The sequence below is a fragment of the Lycium barbarum genome, chromosome 3 (assembly GCF_019175385.1).
Source record: "Lycium barbarum isolate Lr01 chromosome 3, ASM1917538v2, whole genome shotgun sequence".
NCBI lineage: Eukaryota > Viridiplantae > Streptophyta > Magnoliopsida > Solanales > Solanaceae > Lycium > Lycium barbarum.
The window spans coordinates 21051501-21070323 of NC_083339.1; the positions used below are offsets into that span (position 1 = coordinate 21051501).

General features: G+C 30.9%; 1 long non-coding RNA gene across 1 annotated transcript; it reads right to left on the reverse strand.

Moving 5' to 3' along the window:
* Positions 1-3758: 3758 nt before the first annotated feature.
* LOC132633800 (uncharacterized) lies at positions 3759-6069 on the reverse strand. Its single transcript, XR_009579824.1, has 2 exons — positions 5864-6069; positions 3759-4029 (listed from the first exon to the last, which is right to left on the reverse strand). It is a non-coding gene; the product is annotated as an uncharacterized LOC132633800 (long non-coding RNA).
* Positions 6070-18823: the final 12754 nt, after the last annotated feature.

The window sequence follows — 18823 nt, forward strand, 5'->3', positions numbered from 1 at the left end:
ATTTCTACTTAACACAACATCTTAATTCTCAAAAATAAGTACCTTATTAGAATCATAAAATGAGCTAGGTAAAAAACAAAGACAAAAAAAAAGGTACCTTTTTCCAAAAAAAAAAAAAAAAAAAAAACCTCTAATAAATACATTCACCATAGAGAAAATTTATCAAGGAAATGAATATATGTAGCCCCTATATCCCATTTAATGGCAAAAAATAAGTGTAGAATGAATTTTTACTATACATATGTAATACGAATTTGTAAAATAATGTTAAAATATCTATCTCCTATATCCTATTACTCTGCTTTATTTTTTTAGAAACATTTCCATCTAATATTAGTGAAATACTTTTTTTGGTCCCTAGTGAAAACATGAGTAATTAAAATGAAAGTTCTCTGTGTCCGATGTTGTTTATAGCTTATACTTTTCGAGAGCCAACTACTATAGTAAGTACACTACTAGATTTTGACCCCCTTTTTAAAAATATTTCTAGATTTTTCTAACAATGAAAAGAAATTCCATCTAATTATATTACTTTTTTAATAGTAAATTATTCAGATGAAATATTTATCTAAAGAAATTTCATTCTAAACTTTGGTTAACTTTTACTGCTATAACACAAAGTGACTGATATCTGGGGACAACTTTGTTTTCTCTATTTGGGTTTTTGTTTTCTATTTCTTGTTTGTTTGGGAGTTGTATGGAGGTTTAGATGAAAATCTTCAATAATTATCAACAATAATGATGACAATGATAAGGTTGATAATACACCCATTAATGAGCGATTAATCAGTGATAATCCTGTACACATATTATTAGTAGATTTTGTCTGAAACCAGACACAATTAGCAAAAGTTGATAAGAAGATATGATTGTGTCATTTGTGTGCTAATTAACAACAAATTTCCGAAGATTAGTCTTTTGTTTGGGCCTCATATGTCATACAAAGGGGCCAATGGGTAAATTAAGAGCCCGTTTGGATTGGCTTACAGCTTAAAGCTGTTTGCAGCTTATAAGCTGAAAAAAATAAGTTGGGGTAGTCCAACTTATTTTTTTTGGCTTATAAGCTGTTTTCAGCTTATAAGCTGCTTTAGATAAACTAAGTCAAATGGGTCAAATTATTTTTTTGAGCTTATTTTAAGCATAAAATGACTTTAAGCTGGCCAGCCAAACACTCAAAAAAGCTGAAAACAGCTTATAAGCTAACTTATAAGCCAATCCAAACGGGCTCTAAATTAATTCCAATAAGCCCCACCTCTATCATCAGATGCATGAACCAGGTTTTATTTAAATAATTAATCATTTTCACTTGATTTCGTCACTCAGTCCAGCACATAAAACCTCAAGCCAATTGGCACTATTTCTTTTTTGGGTACTCTTGTCCGACATATATTATAGTGATAAATTGAATTGTATATCGACTCAAAATTGTATATTATCTGTATACTTATTTTTCAACCATATGTATAGGGTTAAATTTGAAGCACTAGATCTTGCCGAACTCGCAAAATCGGTGGTTAGATTAGATACGTCACTCGCACAATGAAATTTGCCATTGAAATATGAAGGTTAATAACGCATCTACTTATTGGTATGAATGAATTGAATTTTAATTATTTTTTTGAAATAAAGTTTAAAAAATTAAGAATTATGGAAACAAATACTACAAATCCTGAGGTTTTATAATTAATAGTATTTCTTCTATTCTATTTTATATGACGCTATTTTTGCACTAATCCGTACCAAAAACAACAATACCTTTTACTTATGGAAAAAAAAAAGAACAATACATCTAGAATTTAAAATAATTTAACTTCAACTGTCCATTCTACTTGACAAGTTTGTTTAGTTACACAAATATTAGGGCATGTTTAAGGATATAAGTTTCTAAAAGTTTCTAGCCACATAAATATTATGACGTATTTAAGACTACTACAAATTTTGAAAATTGTATGCCATCTCTGTAACTGCATGCTTAATTAAATTACCATTTTTAATTAAAACCGAAAGAGTAACATTTTTAGATATTTTAAAAGATATAGTCAAAGATACTATACAGTAGTAATAGTGACATTTTTTGGACTGAAGGAGAGTATTAGTGCATGAACAACTTAATTAGAAGAAAGTGTCAATGTTCTATATATCCACTTCTAGCCAATAACTAGTCGACAACTATTATGTTCTATATATCCACTTCTAGCTAATAACTAGTCGACAACTATTTTAGATTTTCTACCCTTTAGAAGAGTGAGTTGAGCTCACTTTCGTCGTCCGTCCCAATTTAATAGAGCTCACTTTCGTCGTCCGAATTTAATATTAAAAAAAAAATTATGAGCCCCATATATTATATATATTAAACAACAATTAATATTAAAAAAATAGTGCAAATTAATAATGTAAAAAAAAAAGTGTCTCTATATTAAAAAATCAAACAATATTCATGTAATTTTCAAAGTATCTGATGGATTCATTGCCACGTGCGTATTCGTAGCAAACACTAATATAATAAAGTTTTAAATACGGATCACAAACTACAATGTTATATTAATTGTGTTTTGGACATAGTATCTCATATTGACAAAATCAAGCAATATATATATATATATATATATATATATATATATATATATATATATATATATATATATATATATATGGGGTGCACTTTTTTTTGGACATTATTAATTTTCACTATTTTTATGCATATATATATATATGCATAAAAATAGTGCAAATTAATAATGTCCAAAAGAAAAGTGCACCCCGTATTAAAAAATCAAACAATATTCATGTAATTTCCAGAGTATCTCATTAAGTCAATAATGATGGATTCATTGCCACGTGCGTATTCGTAACAAACACTAATATAATAAATTTAAATACGGAGCACAAACTACAATATTATATTAATCGTATTTTGAACATAGTATCCCATATTGACAAAATCAAGCAATATATATATATATATATATATAAAGTGAATCCCATATTAAAAAAGTAAACAATATCAAAAAAAAAAATGCAGACTTTGTATTCGTAGCAAACACAAATATAATAAAGTTTTAGATACGGAGCACAAATTACAATGTTATATCAATCGTGTTTTGAACATAGTATATATATATATATATATATATTATATGCATAAAAATAGTGCAAACTAATAGTGTCCAAAAGAGTGGGCCCCATACTAAACAACACCAAGCAATATAAAAAATATAAACAAAAAAAAAACTATATAAAGCATGGGTTTAGACCCATGCTTCGCCGTCCGTTGTCCCTTACAAAAAGGGTGGGCCCCATACTAAATAACACCGAGCAATAAAAAAAAGGAAGAAAAAAAGTGGAACTCATCATCTCCCAACTCATGAGAAAAAAAAAGTGGACCCTATATTATCAAAATCAAGCAATATAAAAAAAAAATATATATATAATGTTAAAAAAAAGGTGCTGGCTTTGTATTCGTAGCAAACACTAATATAATAAACTTTTGGATACGAAGCACAAACTACAATGTTATATTAATCATGTTTTGAACATAGTATATGTATATATATTATATGCATAAAAATAGTACAAACTAATAATGTCCAAAAAAAAAAAAGTGCACCCCATAAAGGGTGGACCTCATTGTCACACCCTAATTCCACTAGGGTGTGATGGGCACCCGACCCCATATCCGAAGCCGATCGAACCCACAGATTCTTATTACACGCATAATTTCTTCGGACTCTGAAAATCAAATAAAAGTAAAATACATATTAAGTTTTCAAAATCTTTCTTTTATCGTTCTCAAAATTAAACAAAATCTGTAATTATATAAAATTTATTACATAACACAGAATGACATATCGGCTGATGGAGCCGCTTACAGACTGACAACCAATACCCACGACGCTGTCTGCAAAGTCTCTAACATTAATCAGACATTACGGCACAAACACTCTGACTCAGCAGCACTCCAGGAGCAAATGGAGCCTACCAACTTCGTTGGAACATCTTTTGTAATGACTTCTACTCATCTGGGTGTACCTGCGCGGCATGAAACGCAGCCCCCGAAGAAAGGGGGTCAGTACGGAATATGTACTGAGCGTGTAAGGCAGGAATCACAGTAAAAGATCATAACTGATATAAGGAGTACAGAAACATGTACAATGTCCAAAATACCAAAACTCTTGCCTTTAAAACATAATCATACATATCATTATCACATATCGTACCTGGCCCGTTATGGGACTCGGTGCATAAAATCATGTCATCATACTATCATATCAACATGCATGCATATACATATACATATATATACCGTACCCGGCCCTCTAGTGAGGGACTCGGTGAATGAAGTCATACCGTACCCGGCCCTCTCGTGAGGGACTCGGTAAATGAAGTCATGTGCACATGTACCGTACCCGGCCCATCATGGGACTCGGTGCCATAATCATATCATCATATACATATACCGTACCCGGCCCTCTAATGAGGGACTCGGTGAACAATGCAGTGGAGTGCACACGAGAACGTACCCGGCCCTGGACTCGGTGAAAGATACATTGAGGCATGCACGAGCAGAGTCGTGAGAAACCATATGCACACAAATCAAGACTCGATAGATACATATACTTACTGACATCAGAAGGCTCAGAAACAAGTTTCAGGCCAATCCGACTTCGTATGAGAAAGTTACAAACGTTTGAAGTACAGAACGTTCTATAAGCGTTTTAAAGCAAATCTGAGATCTTTTTCGAAGGTTAGGGACATTAAGACTCACAGAATTCTTTCAGAAACAAAACTCTTTATACTTATCTCGTTACTCAATCGTATAATAACTCAATCATATCAGACAGACTTATATCAGAAGTGAATCAGAATCATAGGCAGACTCAGAAACATGTTAAATAGAACTTCAGAAATCATAGAGACATATAAAAAAGGGTGAATACGAATCATGAACCAACTCGGAATCACAGAATAGAGTAACCTCAAGATGTATACCATATCATACCTTATTTGACTCTAGGACATGCCAAAAGAAGGAAAAGGTAAGCCTTACATACATGTGTCACGCCTTATTAGCTACGCTTATTTATCCAAACTTGCTAGTCTACATTCAAGAAAGTTGACATAGTCATTAGATTCATCGACATATACTCGTCTTATTCTTTCGAATGAATTTACTTATATTCTACCGAAATTTCGGCAGCATTTCCCCTATAAATACACCATCCCCGAGATTTAACTCGGCCAAAAATACAACAACCAATCCGAGAATTTAACTCGGTCAAAATATCAACAACAATACCATCAATCATACTTACAACTTCAACAACTAATTTAATGTGCATCTCTTTTTATATTCAATTCAATTCAATTCAATTCAAACAACCCCAATCTTGCAATCTTCCAACCACATCCTTTACCTCTAAATCCATGAGTTATATTCACAATCCACACGCTACAATTTCATTCATACAAATATAAGAACCATACTATTACTACACTAACTCCTCCAAAAATCATAAACGATTTCCATCTCACTTTAAACCACTAAATCTTCATTTAACATCATAAAATCTATTACAACAACAATTAGAATACTAAGTAAAATTAATTCATTCCTTCCATACAATGCCCCACCTACACGGCCACAACTACAACTTCACTCCCAAGTGACCAAACCTTCATTTAACATCATGGAATCCACAACACAACATCAATCAACTACTAAATAAATTCAATCCCTTTTTCCACACACACACACCCCATTCGGCCACACCACACACATGCATATTTCATGAGTTCCATTCTTTTCTACATACTACAATATTCACAGATCATCCATAACATATAAACGAAGATTAGTTCTTACCCTTTTTCCCTTCAAGTTTCCTCTTGGTTAAGGTCATGAATTTGTCCAAATGAATAATTTCCTTGCTCCAACAACTCTTCCATGTTGTAGAGGACCTTCCAATTGCTTGAAATGCAAGAAGAAAATAATTTTTCTCCATCAATTTCCATGACTCAAATTTTGCTAGCCTTGGCCGAATATGGTGCCTTATTTTTCTTCAAGTTTTCTTGATTGTGGAAAAGATGAAAAATGTCTAGATTTTTCTTCCATTTGCTCATATATATATTTTTCCACAAGCATGTGAGGGGCACATGCCCCCTCCCTAGAAGTTTCTTATAATAAATAAATAGGACCACTTGTCTTATTATGTGAACTTTAGTCCATTCAAGAATTTTCTTGAATACTTGTGAAATTACCGTTTTGCCCCTAGCCTTTTGCAATATTACCATAAGCCATTTTGTGAATTTTCCTTTTTTCCCTTAATCTTTCTCAATATTTCCATACTAATAATGTTCATAAATAATATTCATAACAACTTGTATATTAAAATAATTTTGGAAAAATGGTCTTGCCTTCAACATACCACGACTACCCCGAAATTTCCGAACGTATAAAATGCGGGCTATAACACTCATACTAAACAACATCAAGCAATATAAAAAAAAAATGAAACCCACCATCTCCAAACTCACTGTAAAAAAAAAAAGTGGACCTCATATTAACAAAATCAAGCAATATAAAAAAAAAGGTGAACCCCATATTAAAAAAAATAATGTCAAAAAAAAGTGCAGACTTTGTATTCGTAATAAACATTAATATACTAAACTTTTAGATACGGAGTACAAACTACAATGTTATATTAATCGTGTTTTGAACATAGTATGTATATATATATATATATATATATATATATATATATATATATATATATATAATGTCAAAAAAAAAGTGCACTCCATATTAAGTCAATAATGGTGCATTTATTGCCACGTGCGTATCAATCTATTAGTGGGAGCAAATGAAATTGCTATTCTTCAAAAAGTTAAGTGGTCAAACCATACAGTTTTTTTTATTTTTTATATTAGCCTCAGATCTAATCTAGATATTAAACTGTTGTATTTGCTATTCCAACATGTCATTTATTTGTTATGTTAATTACTTTTTTATTTTTATTCTTACTCTAATAAATATGAAAAGAGATTAATTTCGTAAAAAAAAAATATCAAATCGAGATCAAATAATGAATAAGGTAAATTAGTCAAATTATAATTCTAATCGACGTTTTCTTAAAAAACCATGCAAAAGACAACATGACAAGTAAAATGAGCTAAACCGAGAATATTTACCAAAAATTAAAAAATATTATTTCTTCGTTTAAATAGAAAATCAATTTTTACTTTGTTTCGTTTTAAACATGTAAAATCAATTTAATAATTTGATTTAGAATTATCCAAATCAAAATTTGATAAACAATAATAAGTATTTTTACACCTTTAAATTAATCAAATTAAAATGAAAAATATCAACTGATGCTTAAATATTGCTATTGTTTTATATCAAAGAGAAGAAAATAATTTCCTTTTAAACAAGTCTTCTCTTTTAAAAAATATTAATATATTTGTCGATTTTGTATTCGTAGCAAACATTAATATAATAAAATTTTAGATACGGAGCATAAACTACATTGTTATATTAATCGTGTTTTAAACATAATATATATATATATATATATATAATCACTATTCAAAAACAACTACATACACATAGATGCACCATAATCTAAAGTGTTGGGCCCGTGCGTAGCACGGGCATAGGCCGTCTAGTTCCACTACAACATGCCTACCACTCAATAAGTCATCCCCGTCTTCCTAAATGGCACTAATAATATCTAGAGCCCGTTTGGATTGGCTTATAAGTTGCTGAAAGTTGTTTTCAGCTTTTTTGAGTGTTTGGTTGGCTAGCTTATAAGCCATTTTGTGCTTAAAATAAGCCCCAAAAAATAATTGGCCCGTTTGACTTAGCTTATTTAAAGCAGCTGATAAGCTGAAAACAGCTTATAAGCCAAAATAAATAAGTTGGCCTACCCCAACTTTTTTTTTTTTGGCTTATAAACTGTTTTCAGCTTATAGGCTGCTCTTTTTAAGCCCATCCAAACAGGCTCCTAGTTTGATTTATGTGATACTATATTTCGTGAGGAAATTATTTTAGTAGGGTTGAAAGGACAACTATATTTTTTGTTTAATTATGAGATAATTATTAACATGCTTTGCCATGTTTTATAGTTACATAAATGTTAAGTATTAAGGTAATCACAAATTCACCGCTGAAATTTGGTCATTAGTATTCGTAAGTATTGAACTTCAATATTTAAATTAGTGATGGAATGTTAAAAAAGACATTGAGGAGCATTATGGTCTCTATTATCAGAAACGTGAACTTACTTCATCAACTGAAATTTATATTCAAACACAATTTTATCAAATACTCCTACTTTTTTTAAAAGAAAAGTTTTACTTCATGTTTTCTTTTTTCAATTTCAATAAAATATTATACAAACGCCTAAAATTTCTCTTACGAATAGCAAGTAAAAGTTATGAGTAGATAACTAGAAATTACTATCTGAGGCGTTTAGGCGGAGGTAGCCTTTCGGCTGTTAGAGTTTATCCTTATGTGTATTAGTTGTAGTAGGATTCTATTTGAGGTTATTCTGTATTATTCTTTTCTACACATATGCTGTAACTTTGTATTATAAATATAAATCCTGAGGTGAGAAAACTCACGTTTAACCATTCAGTCTTTGTCTTTCATCTTGGTATCAGAGCCATATACGATCTTTCTTTTTCAATGGCCCCAGAAAACTCCTCCACCTTTTCGTCTCAACAAACTGTGAATCAATCTTCCCTTGGTCTTCAGGTCCCCCCTCCAACAGTTTCTAATATCAAAGGCTTTGTCCCTATTGAATTGACATATGTCAATTACCTTACTTGGAAGAAGGTTTTTGTCACAGTTCTGAAAAGTCACAACCTTCTGTCCATTGTAGAGGGGAAACCGTGTCCCTCGCCAGATCACTAAGATTATAGATTATGGATTCAGTGTGATACTATTGCATTGAATTGGATTAATGCAACACTTTCTGCGGCAGTTCTTGACACGCTTTTGAACTATGCTTGTGAGTAATTTCATATGTATGCAGGGCCGGCCCAAGGCCAAAACCACTAAAGCAATGGCTTTGGGCCCCCAAATCTTTAGGGCCCCATATTTTTATTAAGTTTTATCCTACTTTGTTTAAAAAATTATTGTGACTTATAGTACTTTTATGTAGTTTCTAAATATGTAAATTGTTTTAAAAAAAAACTTAAAAGATTATATGTCTGAATTCATGATAAAATAAAGAAATTGGACTCTTGAAATCCAAATTGTGTCATATAAATTGAGACAGAGGGAGTGCAATAAAAGAAAAAAGAGAAGAAACTTTTTTTTTGTCATGTGATTGATTAGCTATATTGTCAGTTTACCTTTTTTTTTCCGAGTAAATTGATTTGAAAAAATTATTAATAACTTTGCATTGTTCTTGACGATTATAAAACAGTAATTAATGACTTCGCATCTAAAAAAAATAGGAAAGTAGATTTAAAATAAAAATATATATGACGATCCTTCTCTTTTAAAAAATAAAATAAAATTGGGCCCCTCTCTGAAATTTGACTTTAGGCCCCCAATCTTGTTGAGACAGTCTGGTATGTATGTAAAAATCTATTGAAATTTCAAAAAATATTATACGGAAGCCTGTATTTTTAACATTACTATGAATTTCATGCTAATAATCTTAAAAATTAAACCCATTAAATTTCCCTCTATTTACTACAAATACTAAACAGATAAAGCTCCTGAAAACAGTTGTTTTGTTCTTGAAATAAACAAACACAAAGGACGGTGGATACTGCGTATAACTAGTAAATAAAGAGATATCTCCTTTGGTCGCCCCTTGTGTGATTTCTTCTCATGACTTGAGATACCCGAAATTTTCCATCTTTTTCATTTTATTTGTTTTTAATAATCTGTTAAAAAAGATATAGTTTTGTATTTGAAAGAAAAATTATTTTATTTTATTTTTTCACTTTATTCTGGACATATATAATGATATGTTTAAATACCATCGGTTCTAAATATATTATAGTCACATAAACTTTATGACAGGTTCACAAATTTAGTATCGTGTCAAACTATGTCAAATAAATTGAAACAGAGGAAATAATATTTTTTCTACAAAAAAATATACTTATGTTTACTTATTAACCAAATAGAAAGAAAGATTTTTGTAGAAATAGCTTATTTACTTGAATTCTTTTGTTTTTCTGTACGAGAATTGGACAAAGAATTCCTCTAACTCATCCCATATTATGAAACCTCATGATTTCATTTTAGATGTTTACTCGTATTTATGTCTTAGTTTATGAAAAATATTCATCAATATTCAAAAGGTGGTTAAATTTAAAACACCAAGTCTTCAGATAATTAAGCAACATGAAGGATCAATACCACAATGAAGGTGGCTTTTTGTCTTTAGCTCATACTTTTTTTAATTAAAATAGAAAATACTGTCAGGCCTATAACTTCATGATTGATGGGTCAGAAACACGTGGGGCAAATGGGTAGTAGATCCTCTAATTGTTTTGTTATAGTTGGTAATTAAAGATATTAATCACGGAGAGACAGCCAAACTTTTTTGTGGCAGTTTTCGTTTGTCTGGATATTTTTTGCTACAAAATATTATCGTAGAAAATACATATTATAACATAACATAAAAAATTAGTTTAAAAAAGAATTTAAACGTTATAATGAAATATTGTTATACCGGATAATTGTTATATCATTATTTTTACATGAGATAAGTAAGATAAATCTATAATACATGAATCGTAAATAAAACATAATAAAAAAATTTATGATCGTTTTCTTCTTTTCAATTATAACTGATCATATTAGAGTGTTTCCTCATGTGATAACAAGTCAACAACTTAATTAGAGGTAAAAAAAAAATAAAAAAGTAGAAAAAAGAATATATATATATATATATATATATATATATAGTAGCACTAATAATTAGATGATGTATCGTGGTAATAAATAAGAGTGAATTTTGAATAGATATGTTCGGTTTGAACTCGTTTTTTTTTCTCTTTCACAGTTTCACTATGCATAAAGTACATCTCTACCTCTAAAGCAGCTTTTACAAAGGAAGAAAAAACATAATAATTTTAAGCACGTTTTCCTTGATGGAAAAAGAATTATGGCTTCGAAGAAGTTACCAACCACACCCAGGAGGAACACATGAGGCATTTACCTTCTTGGAAATTGGTTGAAAACCCCAAAAGAAAAAAATGATCAAAATGGTCCTTAATGAATGAGGGTTGGATTGTTTTGGTCCTTGATATATCCATTTGATTGAAATAGTCCTTAATGTATGTAAAATGTGGATGATTTTGATCCTAAATCCTAAAATTAATTATTCTCCGTTAAAAACTAACGGCCCCCTCCCAATCTCCTCTCTCTTCCCCTTTTGCCAGCCTCCCTCTTTGCTTCTTCACAACATCTTCTTCCTCAATAAGAGGAGCCTTATTTAGCATGAAACAAAATTAAGGGAGGGTATAGTTTTTCTGTATTTTTGTACCATTTTTTTACTGACGTGGCAAAAAAAAAATTTGAAGCCCAGTTGCACAGTGGAGAGTGTTGCACACTCTCCGCCACATTGGTGCCACGTCACTGCCACTTTTCCTTTTTTTTTTTCATTTGATTTTTCATTATATTTTCTTTTATTAATTATATTTATTAATTATTAACGTCACGGCGGCGGCGGTGGTTGCTGCTGCTACTGCGTTGTTGCTACTGCTGTTGCGGCGGCGACGGCGGCGGTTGCTGTTGCGTTGTTGCTGCTGCTGCGGTGTGGCGGCGGCGGCAGCGGTTGTTGCTGCTCCTGCGGTGTTGCTGTTGCTGCTGCGGTGTGGTGGCAGCGGCGGTGGTTGCTGCTGCAGTGTTGCTGCTGTTGCGGCGGTGTGGCGGCGGCAGCGGTGGTTGAGGAGAAAGAAGAATAAAGAGAAAAATAAATTGCATTTAACAATTGAAATGTGAAAGAGAGGGAGGGTGGAGGTGTGTGAGAGAATAAAATATAAATTAATTTTTATTAAAATATCTCGTTTGGACCATTTTCACTCGCCATAATTTTTTTTTGCCACGTCAGTCGAAAATGGTACTAAAATACTGAAAAATTAAGACTGGGGGAGGGGGTAATAGGTCGCCCGCAAAGGTTGGGTGCGTCATAATTAATCTGGCTATACGTTGAGATTTTTTTTTAATGTATTTTCCCATATTGTAATCCTAGTTCACCCTGTATATTGATGCTCATTCAAACTCACCCATTAACATCTCTGCAGCCTAAAAAATCATTTTTTTCCCTTCTTTTCAAGTAACGTCTGGCATCTGGGTCACCTGAAAATACATTGAAACCAGTGAAAAGGCACAAAAAAACTCACCTAGTAATTTCATGCTTCACTTGAGTTAACCAATAAACTCATCAATCCAAAAATTTCCCAATTCTTAAAATAAAATATAAGTTACTAGTAATAAAATTGTGGATAATTCACAGTGGGGGGTTTACCCGGTGCGCACAAAGTGCTCACCCAAAGGGCGGCTGTGCCAGAGGTTGTAGCGGCTGCGGGTTATCCTGGGTTCCAAAAAAAATTGTGGATAATTTTTTTGTCTGTGCATCCTTAAGCATGGATATTCTATTTCTCTATATGATTACAACAATAAATATTTAAGAGATAAAACCATTCATTCCACTAACAAAAAAATGGAACAACCTGCTCATTGAATTTTAGAGAATTAATAGAGAATCCTGATTCCCACAATGAGAAAATGGCTCTGTCCAAGCATGAATAAAGAACAAGTCTTCTACAGTTCTACCTCTTCATTCTCTGAGATATTCTTTCAGAGCAATTCAATCGTACTCATTGCGATCTTCTTTGAAGGGCAGTTCAATGGTACTCATTAATATTATCGGTTTGCTCATTAGTTTTTAAGGAAGTCGACGTGATCTTCTATGAAATACCATTAGTTTTTAAAGAGTAGATTAGGAGGGGGCCGTTAGTTTTTAACAGAGAATAGTTAATTGTAGGGTTTAGGACCAAAATCATCTGCATAACATCAAGGACTATTTCAATCAAGTGGATATATCAAGGACCAAAACAATCCAACCCCCCTACAATAAGGACCATTTTGATCATTTTCTCAACCCCAAAATGTGCAAAGTAATTTTTTTATTATTCGATATCTGGTATTCAAATTAGTGTCAAGAAGTCTCACATTGAAAATAAACGATTTCCTAATAAAGACGATTCTATATTCAGTAGGGCTCGAACCGAGATCTCTTGTTAATTGGTGTGAATATTTTCTCTAAACAATCAACTTGAGAGTTGCACGACCCATACCATCACATGTAAGGTTTATTTACTAGGTTAAGGTGAGCTACAAGTTAAATCATCTTTATGTCTAGTCAACACAAAAGTTCAACAATAAAGTTTTTTCTTTTTCTTTTCTTCCAATTGGGGAAAAACATACACATTTTAGGACTAACATAAAATCGGCAAGTGCTGTATGTTCCTACATGCACCGTCCGAATGTGTTACGTGGAGGAAGCTTCAACCTCAATGCTTCTACTTAGCACTTTGATTTCCACGAGGTTTAATAAAAAGTAATACAAGTACGTGTGAAATTAGTATATAAGCTACTAAAATAATCCGACTCAAATTTGACAAATAGCATAAGGAGAGCAAATAAATCAATGAATAGAAAAACATGAACGAAACATGTCTTATCAGTTATTAGTATCAACCATTGGTCCAAAACCTATTGTTCGCATAACATAACATGTTTATTAGTATCAACCATCTAAATTATAATCAAAATTCTAACAAATAAAACCACACCATCCATAATTTTTGTTAAAAGAGTAATTGTACGTTATTTATTGACGACTCTGGATCAATCATTATGTCACAACAAGTCTCATACTTCAGAAACATTTTGGCCATATCATCATCACATAAATATATATACAATCTAGCAATCAAAAATCTTTTCCAAACGACTGAAGTGTCTGATCCAATCCAGAAAAGATTTTTTTTTTCTTTTTCAAATTAATCACGTTAACTAAATTGAGCCGATCCAATCCAAGGAAAAGTTCATATGTCAGCTATCTTAAATTAATAGCAACTGTACAACAAGCTCCATCGCTATTAATTGAATTTGTTTCTTCATTTCAGTTGCTCTTTATTTCCTTGATAGTACTTAATTTAATTTTTCCACAGTGTACACTGTACACACGTTAGTAATGATAATGACTTTGTTGTCATCAGCATTAATAATGATCATCAACTGTTTCTCTCAAATGATAATAGCTAGACTCAATTATTAATCTAAGGATGACTGAACTCCACAAATTCTCTGGAATTTTTGCTAATCACACATTCAAACTAGAAGCTTTTTAACTGTGCAAACGAAAATCTTTAATTTCTTATGTGAGTCCAAACAAACTTTTCATGGGGTGTGTGAACAGTTAGTGATTATTAAATATGTAATAGACTCATCGTATACTTGTTCCTATCCGTGAAATAAAGCTTAATTTGTCGTATATCCAATATCTTAGATCGAAACAAAGGAAATTTAAGGATATCACATGTATGGTTAATTTCATGACAACAACGTAATGTATGCACTCACTATCTTAGACTTGTATGATATTCATATCTATTTAAGAACATTATGTAAATATACCAACGATAGTTAGGCTATTAGATTGAGTCGAAAGTCTACCAACGCATAAAGGTTCCGATTAGAGGGTGAGGCAAGAAGATTCGAAAGCTTCACTATTCTAAATAGTGAGAAAGAATGTAATTGAAAGCTTCACTGTTCTGAACAGTGAGAAAGAATGAAATTCGATCAAGAATCTCAGATGTGAGAAAGAATGAAATTCGATCAAATCGATCAAGAATCTGATATGTTAGGTGAGCCCACTGACCAACTGAAAAAATGTCCCTTTCGTTATTACTTATTTCTTTATGCCAAATACCAAAAGCTGGAAAGATATTTTTTTTTTTATTCTTTTCTTATGAGGCCATGTTTAACAACCTTAACTGTACAAGCCTGGACTAGGCCTAGCTAGCTCCATCCCTAGAGGAGCCATATGAGGCAAAAGCTTCCCGTATGATTTTGGAGCCGAGTCTTTCCAACAATGAGATCTAGGGACTGATATGATGATTGATTTAGGGCAGCCAACCTACTTCGGGCACCTTTATTATTATAACAAAGTGTGGTGAATAAAAATGTACTCTAAATTTACCTACAAAAAATTTTGGCGAGTCTTTCCAACAATGAGATCTAGGGACTGATATTATGATTGATTTAGGGCAGCCAACCTACTTCGGGCACCTTTATTATTATAACAAAGTGTGGTGAATAAAAATGTACTCTAAATTTACCTACAGAAAATTTTGGATCAGTTGAGGTGAAGAGCATTTTGTGTCAGCCATAGATCACATGATGAAAATCATGGAAGTAGAGTCTCGAACAACCTTGACCACCAAATATGGGATGGGTCAATGAAACAGAAAAATCAGTCTGTGAAAGTTCCATGTACAAAAGTGGCTGGCACTTACTCATCAGTCATCACTAGTTTTTCCCAACTTGTATTATTGTACAAACTCCGCAAAACACCACAACTATGTCCACCACTCTCTTCGTCATTCATTACACTGTGTACTGACCATCAATGATTCAATATACATGGGAGAAAGTGGTGGTTTGAAATGATCATTTCTTCGCTCACAGACAGATTCAAAATTTAAAATTTTAAAAGTTGAAGTGATTTCTTTGCTTGGAGACAGATTCACAATTTAAAAATTTATGAATTGAATTCAAGTTAATGAAATATAATAGTAATAATTATATTTCTCCATTTCTTTTTACTTGTCTCTAATTATACTAAAAATATATTTTCCTTTGTACTTATTCATTTTAGCAAATCAAGAGAGATATATCATTTTTTTCCAATACTACCCTTATCATTAAGTAACTATATAAAGTACTAGTAGTCAAACTTAAATTTCTAAATCATAAGTTATAAGGTTAATTTAGTGAAATGAACTTATGATAAATACTTTTTTAAAGGCAGTGCCAAATTAACATGGTCAAGTAAAAATGAACGAAAGGAATAACTGAGTTCGCTTTAACTCATAAATCAATAATACTTATCTATAGACTAGACGACCTATGCCCGTGCTGCGCACGGACCCAACACTTTAGATTATAGTGCATTTATGTGTATGTAATTGTTTTTGAATAGTGATAATATATATATATATATATATATATATATATATATATTCAAAACATGATTAATATAACATTGTAGTTTGTACTCCGTATCTAAAATTTTATTATATTAATGTTTGCTATGAACACAAAATCGGCAAATTTATTAATATTTTTTAAAAGAGAAGACTTGTTTAAAAGGAAACTATTTTCTTCTCTTTGAGATAAAACAATAGCAATATTTAAGCATCAGTTGATACTTTTAATTTTAATTCGATTAATTTAAAGGTGTAAAATACTTATTATTTTTTATCAAATTTTGATTTGGACAATTCTAATTCAAATTATTAAATTAATTTTACATGTTTAAAAAAAAGTAGAAATTGATTTTTTATTTAAACGAAGAAATACTATTTTTTAATTTTTAGTAAATATTCTCGGTTTAGCTCATTTTACTTGTCATGTTGTCTTTTGCATGGTTTTTTAGGAAAACGTCGATTGGAATTATAATTTGACTAATTTACCTTATTCATTATTTGATCTGCATTTGATATATTTTTTTTACGACATTAATTTCTTTTCACATTTATTAGAGTAAGAATAAAAATAAAAAAGTAATTAAATTCTATCTTATTTTAAAATATAAATATTTTAAGTATATTTATTTTAGTAAACATAACAAATAAATGACATGGCGGAATAGCAAATACAACAGTTTAATATCTAGATTAAATCTCAGGCTAATATAAAAAAAGAAAGAACATTGTATGGTTTGACTACTTAACCTTTTGAAGAAAAGCAATTTCATGGATTGACACACACGTGGTAATGAATTCATCATTATTGACTTAATGAGATACATTGGAAATTACATGAATATTGTTTGATTTTTTAATAGGGGGTGCACTTTTTTTTTTTTGGACATTATTAATTTGCACTATTTTTATGCATATATATATATATATATATATATATATATATATATATATACTATGTTCAAAACACGATTACTATAACATTGTAGTTTGTGCTCCGTATCTAAAACTTTATTATATTAGTGTTTGCTACGAATATAAAGTCTGCACTTTTTTTTTAGCATTATATTTTTTTAATATGGGGTTCACTTTTTTTTTTTTTGATATTGCTTGATTTTGATAATATGGGGTCCACTTTTTTTTTCCATGAGTTTGGAGATGGTGAGTTCTATTTTTTTTCTTGCTTTTTTTTTTATTGCTCGGTGTTATTTAGTATGGGCCCCACCCCGTCTGCACTTTTTTTTTTTTGACATTGTTTGTTTTTTTAATATGAGATTCACTTTTTTTTTTTTTTTTATATTGCTTGATTTTGTCAATATGGGATACTATGTTCAAAACACGATTAATATAACGTTGTAGTTTGTTCTCCGTATCTAAAACTTTATTATATTAGTGTTTACTACGAATACAAAGTCTGTACTCTTTTTTTGACATTGTTTGTTTTTTTAATATGGGATTCACTTTTTTTTTATATTGCTTGATTTTGTTAATATGGAGTTCACCTTTTTTTTTTCCCCGTGAGTTTGGAGATGGTGGGTTCCACTTTATTTACTTCTTTTTAAAAATAAAATAAAATATTGTTTGGTGTTTAATATGGGGACCACACTTTTTTTTTAAATGCTTAATTGGTTGGTGTTTTTTTGAATTTTTTAATATTGGTTGGTGTTTAATATGGGGACCACACTTTTTTTTTAAAAGTATTTTAAGTATGTTGCTGTACAATAATTTCATTTGCTCTCACTAATGGGTTGATACGCATGTGACAATAAATCCATCATTATTGATTTAATTGTTTGATTTTCTAAGCACTTTTGTATGTTGTTGTACAATAATTCCATTTGCTCCCTCTAATGAGTTGATACGCATGTGGCAATGAATCCATCAGGCTATATGGGCCCACAATTTTTTTTTCAAAAATTGGAAAACGGATATATATATATAAGTATTTTAAGTATGTTGTTGTACAATAATTTCATTTGCTCCCACTAATGGGTTGATACGCATGTGACAATAAATCCATCATTATTGATTTAATTGTTTGATTTTCTAAGTATTTTTGTATTTTAAGTATGTTGCTGTACAATAATTTCATTTGCTCCCTTTAATGGGTTGATACGCATGTGGCAATGAATCCATCATTATTGATTTAATTGTTTGATTTTCTAAGCACTTTTTTTTTAACATTGTTTGTTTTTTTTAATATGGGATTAACTTTTTTTTTTAATATGCTTGATTTTGTTAATATGGGATCCACTTTTTTTTTAATATTGCTTGATTTTGTTAATATGTGATCCACTTTTTTTTTCCCGTGAGTTTGGATGTTGTGAGTTCCACTTTTTTTTTTTTTTATTACTGGTTGGTGTTTAATATGGAGCCCACATTTTTTTTTAAAATATTAGTAGTTGTTTAAAATATGTGGGCCACAATTTTTCTTTTTAAATATTAATAGTTATTTAAAATATGTGGGCTCATAATTTTTTGTTGGGCCCACAAACGGACGATGAAAAAGTGGTGGATGGACGATGAAAAAGTGCCCACTCACTCTTCTAAATAGTTAGAATTCGCCCTTAGTTAGGAA